The following is a 7,065-nucleotide window of genomic DNA, read 5'->3' as shown; positions in this document are numbered from 1 at the left end:
GGGGCAGACTGCTCCCTCTGCCCCCCCGTAGGTACGCTAGTGCTCTGACAGCATATAACATTGCCAATTAAGGAATCACATATTTATCGTCATCATGGTCATTAGTGTCATTGCCAAAATTGTACATGAGATATAATTTGACAATTTAGAGATTCATTGAACAGGCTGTCTCCACAGTTTCCTGAATGATTAGTGTAATTAGAAAGGAAAGTTCCTTGCAGTCTGTCCCCAGTTGCACTTTAATATCTAATGGATAATAAATCCCCACCCGATATATATATATATATGTATCAGGCGCGGATCCAGGAGGGGGCCGAGCCGGCCCCGGCCCCCCCCCCCTATTTTTTGACAACCTGCAGAAAAAGTGTACTCTTTAACTTGATAGAAACTATGAAGAAAAAAAAAGAAAAGTAGGAAAGAGGTATTTAATATACCCATGATGTGTCATTTACAGCCTCGTAACGACCGGCCCGACCCCGAAAGGAACTGAGGGGAAGAATTGGAAAATAGACTTTATATAAAAAATTTCACTCGCGCTTCGCACTTGCATTGCCTGTGTAATAAATCCTATTCAAGAGGATTAAATGACACTTAATATATCCAGTTCTGGAATCAATTTGCACACAATATTTTAGCTCGCACATCAAGCTTTCATTATTTTGTTTGATTTACACAAATTGTTATATCAATATTTTCAGCTCGCGCTGCGCGCTCGCAATGTTTAATTTGTGAGATACCTAACCTCTTTGGAAATTCTTTCCAAAATTTGTCAAAATGCTCCTTTATCATGTGAGTATATCAAAAAATTAAGCTCGTGCTTCGCGCTCGCATTTAATTATTTGAGACACACAGCTTGTTCTTTATTTAAATAAAAACGCGCTTAGACTGTCCAGTTTTCAGGTCGGAATATAAAAAATTTTGAGCTCGCGCTTCGCACTCTCATTATTTAATTGGTGATACTTGTATCCTCTTCATTAATCACTAAGAACAGTCCTAATTGAGTCCCTTTTCACGTTACTATAATAAAATTTCGGCTCGCGCTTCGCGCTCGCATTGTTTAGTTGGATACTTATCTTTGTTCATGATTATAAAAAATGCTCAGAATCTTCAGTTCTAAGGACATAAAATATCAAAGAATTTTAGCTCGCACATCGCGCTCGCATTATATATTAAGACCACATGAGATACCTTATCTTGTTTATAACAATAAAAACTAACATATACTTAAAACTTCAGTCTATTATTAGGACTACCCCCTGAAAAACCAACAAAAAAATCAAATTAGGACTATAGCGGCCAATCGGGAAAAATGTTGATGAAAATATTTTTCGGCCCCCCCCCTATTGGCGAAAGCTGGATCCGCCCCTGTGTATCTTTAATTTCTCTCCCCCCCCCCCCTTCCCTACATCACATGGCGGGTTACGTCATGGAGAACGATTGTTTAAAGAAAAGTTTAAACATCGGTTAGAGTGACGGGCTGAAATAGCGTTGCTGAACAGTTTGAACCTTTACTGCGTTTAGTATAAACAAAAATGATGAGCGTAAAAATCTTCTGAAATAATAATAAAAAGCAGTTCTTTGAGACGCATAATATCATATAAATAGTCTCTCTATAATATTACTAATAGAAAATTGATATCAAATTTGTGATAACGATTTGGAACATTAGCCATGGTTATAAAGCATTACTATACGTCTTTTTATGAAATGGCAACCATTTACTCTCTTTCAAAAATTCCCTAGTATAATATTGGACCCCGAAACAAGTCCGTTTATGCCACACTCCTCTCTTAGAAGAAAATAGGGGCAGGGGTGGCACCCCCTCTTCATGAAATGCCTTCTGACTCGCATCTACTAACAAATCTAAAGACTATATAGGCATCGATAGGAGATTTGTATCATCTTTTTTGCTTCAGCTGGTGCACTCTAAAACAGAAAGTCAATCTTTACCAAGTATTGGGTAGAAAGGGAATATGCATGTTTGCTGTGTAACCCCCCCCCCCCAATATTGGGCAAAAGTGCATGTTTGAAGGGTAAATTGAAAACGCAACATTGCTTAAAATGTACAAAATATTTGGTATCTTTTTACTAAACAAACATGCATGTTTCCATTTTACCCAATATTGGGTAAACTTTTTTTATGTATTTTTAGATTGTATGGATTAGTTCGTAACTCAAAATAAATATCATGGCTGGAGTCGGTTGAGCCAAAATATAGTTTACAAATGACAAAAAATAAACATGTATGATAAAACAAACGAGAAAATGTATTAAAACGGACATTATGGAACAATACAAGCGAGAAAATGTTTTTTTTTAACGGACACAAAGGGAATATGTCATTGATACAAGGGATAAAATTATGGAGAATATAATAGCCGGGAGAAAAAAAAATGAAGTGCATGATTTGTTAAAAATGGTGTTGGTATTCCTCTTTTAAATTTGTATAGTTTTCAAAGTGACAAATGAATAGTACAGGCAAAAGCAGATGTTGCTTTGAATCTAAATCCTTTTGTTTCGCGATAATTATCTTTGTTTGGACACTTCATTTTCTTTATTTGTATTTGTTTGTCTATTTCGTGAAAGTTTGATACTTTCTCTTCCGAAAACAATTAAAATTGGTACGCCATATTAATTAGTGTTTACCTTTTATAATTATTCTATACCTTAGACGTCATAAATAGGCATATCTGGATATGGATAAAAAAAGAATGCGCTTTGGGGTCTGGAGCTTCTAGACTAGGCAAGATCGCTGAGGATGGGGATTCCCCGAGATGAGTCATCCTCTCAATCCAGGTTCGTACGAACGGTCGCGGTATGTGATAAGTCCATCCATTGAACAGGCGGGTGGGATGTAACATTGCGCAATGGTTACATGGCAGGCAACCCCTGGGATAACACTACTGCCTCGTTGCCTTGTCAACCCTTCCACGATGCCCTTCCAGATGGAGAAACTCCCAGTCTGTTGCCGGTATCAAAATCGAAATTGCGCGCAGACAGTGGAATCCCCAATGACCAGAAAAAAAGTCCAATCTATTTTTAGATTAACTATGAGAATACGGTATGTCTCTGGGCTCGAGTAAGAGTTACAACGAGCAACGTTTCCTTCATGTAAATTCTGCAATACCAATCGAGATTTTCATAAGTATGGGTTTTTTGAATTTGTAATTCTATCCATAAATTATATAAAAGCGGGCTCCAGAGGTAAGAGTGATTCACTTTTCGTGAGATACTTTCCGGATTCAGATCAAGTATTCGCAACAGATGCTGTATTATATTTCAGATTTATTCTCTTAGTAGGCCTATATAGCACGGGATAAATCATTTTATTCTGAAGCCCATTTGCATAAATAAGGTAAGACATATTTGATTATGCTATCGTTCATATTAATGTATAAGGGTTTGCCATCAATCAAATAAAACAGCAAAAGCCATTGGAAATTGTTGCATGAGCGTTACTTTCGTACAAAATAGTACTGACCAGAATTACCACATATACTCGTGTAAAGGACACTATCTTTCCGAGTGAAGGCCATGACATATGCCTATAACATACATAGTTTATGCATGCTATCTGAACAATGTATAGATGTCACAGAGGATTACCAGGCATATAGCAATACGCAAACTGGTCTGAAAATTTGACATAGAAATAATATCATTTTGATCGATTTACTACTTTATATAATAATTGAAGTTATTATTGTAACCTTATTGAATCACTCTTCACTCCTATTTATGCGGAGTCAAATTTGACTCGGAATGGTGCTAGCTTGGAGTCAATTCTATTCCAAGTTAAAGTGACTCAGATTCCGAAAGAATTTTACTAGGACTGGTGTTACATCAGCTGAAAACCATTCAATTCAGAGTCAAAGTGACTCTGTAACGAGACACTTTGACTCGAAACAGAGTTGGCTCCCAGCAGGAACCATTCCGAGTCAAATCTGACTCCTCGAAAGTAAAAGTTTCAGGTAATATATTAAAACTGACAAGATTTCATTCTATAGGGCATATGCCGCGATATTTCTTAAAGTGATTGACTAACATTGATTTCACTTTTTAAAAATCTGAGCTAGAAGGTCACACTTGTCACCTATGTCTGTGATATGTTACAAAAATGAAGCCCAGAAAAAAAATCGCGTCCGAAAATCATTATTTAGTGCTTCAAAAAGTGAAATATAAAGTGACCGGAAACACCATCTTAATTTCATCCCATACACTTATGTGTTCTATTTAAGTGTCTTTAAGACGCCTAATTACAAAATCGGGGTTTGCCTTGTATTTTTAGCTTTTCATTCTCAATAATGGTTGTTTTCAGGTTTTTTTTTAGTTCTAATACAAGTACTTGTACACGTGTTTCATCTTGGTTTGAGAATTTTTTAATCGACTGCTCACAAAATTAAATAATACCTTTAATCTTAACCAAGTTTAAGGATGAGGGGATTAAGATACCATTTATGGCAGATTTCATTACTTAAGCATTTTTTTAGACTATCGCGATTCTCCCAAACTTTTACGAGAAGGGAATTTAGAAAATAACTATATTTAGATAAATCGCAATTACATCATAATTCTGTAAAAAAAAAAAAAAACACTTTCAGACCGATGACCTATTATTGGCAACAGAAATATGAAAGTAGAACGTCTGGACGTAATCAGAGAGATACAATTACTATTATTTTTGTTTTCGTTTCCATTCCTGTTCGCCTATAAGTTATATAAATATGATATTGATCACTTATGTTCATTTATATCGTGCTCATTGTACTGCACACACTCAATCGATTAATTTACTACTGTGATCAAGAAAAAATAATCGTATAAAGAGGCTACGGAATATTGCTATGTGTCTTGGAAACTGCGTAAAAGGGTCCATCTTTCTTTCATGGTGAATTAAAAAGGACTTTTTTTTAAAGAAAAAAGGCTCTTCCTGAATCAAGAAAAATTCTCGTCAAAATATTGTTTTAAATACCCGGCGATCTAGCAGCAAAATTTTGAGGGAGCAGACTTTTACTCATCTATATGCGATTTTGTTTAAAGAAGGTTAGTTATTTTAATAATTTTTTGTTTATTTCTTTTTTTTTCTTTGCCTTTTCCTTGATTTTCTTCTTCCTCTTCGTTTTTATTTTCAGTTTTTCAACTTCCTTCTACTTCTTTTGAGATCTCTCAATGCTCCCAATTTTTTCTCTTTCTCTTTCTTCTACCTTATCTTTTTTTTTCTTCTTCCTCCTCTTCTTCTTCTTCTTTCTCACCCTCTTTATTCCTCCTTTTCTTATTCTCTTTCTTTCTACTTTTTTTCTTCTCCTTCTTATTCATCTACTTCTTCTTACCTCTCTTCTTCTTCTTATTCTTCTTCTCCTTCTTATTCTTCTTCTCCTTCTTCTTCTTCTAATCTTCTTCTCCTTCTTCTTCTTCTTTTTCTCCTTCTTATTCTTCTTCTTACCTCTCTTCTCCTTCTTATTCATCTACTTCTTCTTACCTCTCTTCTTCTTCTTATTCTTCTTCTCCTTCTTATTCTTCTTCTCCTTCTTCTTCTTCTATTCTTCTTCTCCTTCTTCTTCTTCTTTTTCTCCTTCTTATTCTTCTTCTTCCTCTTCTTATTCTTCTTCTTCATTGTCTTCTCCTCTTCCTCCTCATCCTCTTTCCACTCCTCTTTTTCGCTTCTTATTCTAACTTGCTCTTCTTACAATACATTCTCTTCTTATTATTATTTTTCTTCTTCGTCAGCTTTCCTTCATCACATTCTATATTACCTTCCTCTTTTCCTTCTTTTACTTTTTTAATCTTTGTTTTCTTTGTTTTTCTCTTTCATTCTTAAAAGCTAAAAATGTTACGGGCGGAGAATATTGTAAGTTAAAAAGTTTCCTATATAAGAATTGGAATGGCTTCAATTTAGAAGAGTTTGCTGTAAAAAAAAAAGGGGGTGGCTTTTTTAAATATTAAGAAGCCTTTTCGAACCATCTCATTTTAACGGTTCTGAATATTGTATGTACTGTAGGTTTATTCTTGCCAGTAACCTTCACCTTATAAACGTAAATTGTTCCTCGTCATGCACCAGTTATTTCCTCCACATTGTATTTTTTTAATATAACAACGGTATAAATTGTGAATACAAAAATAGAACATTTCCGGAGAGTGCCCTATAGTCATGCATGTGCATTCGATAGTAGCGAGATTTTATTTTCAATTTTGATGAAGCCGAAAACAAACAAAACCATTTCCGCTAGTATTAGAGTAAATATTTACGTTATCGCACGAATATCATACCCCTTGATAACATACATGTTCTTTATATTTGTTTTTGTAAATTAAACATTATGTTACCCATATCATTTACACTGTTATTTCTAGCATAATTAAATACTATTAACGGCATAAAATGTTATTCACATGTACGTTGAAGATAAACAACTATACACAAGTCGACAAAAAAAATCTACGTTGTAAAAAATACAGGAAAATAAACTTCATTTTGTAAATCGTCGTTACTAACAACAAATCTGTAAAATATATCATAAGGAAGAACTAAGCTCATAGACAAGTATCATTCTTGCAGAGCCATTACTAGCGATTTTCTTTAATTCCATAGATTTCTCAGCGAATTTTGGGGGTTTTCTCATTCTGTTATTTTGGAATGATAGATTCGTTTTCTTCCTTGTGAATCTTGTTACCGCAGACCGCTTATCATTTGCAGAAGTTCATCAACAAAACTAAATCAATGGTTACCAGCATAATTGTTGTCCATCCTTGCTAAAAGTGCTGAAAATGTGTTTTTGATTCATTCAGACGAATCATCGGGGAGGGGGGGGGGTGGTTAAGAAGAAAGTTAGTCACATACAGAACGCACAGATTGAAGGCAAATGAATAATTTCAGTTTTTTTTTTAAAGAATACATTATTTTCGTCACATACAAGGGCGTAGGCTGGTTTGAGCTTGGGAGGTGCACATTTTTGGGAGTTGGAACTAAAGTTTGGAAAATCAGCTGTTGAAACAGAAGAAGGGGTACAAATTTCATTTTGCTTGGCAGGCTGGGTCTGAACTCATCTGTCTCCGAGCGAGGGTGCA

This window comes from Lytechinus pictus, chromosome 16 (assembly GCF_037042905.1).
Source record: "Lytechinus pictus isolate F3 Inbred chromosome 16, Lp3.0, whole genome shotgun sequence".
NCBI lineage: Eukaryota > Metazoa > Echinodermata > Echinoidea > Temnopleuroida > Toxopneustidae > Lytechinus > Lytechinus pictus.
Note: the sequence above shows the minus strand (reverse complement) of the source record.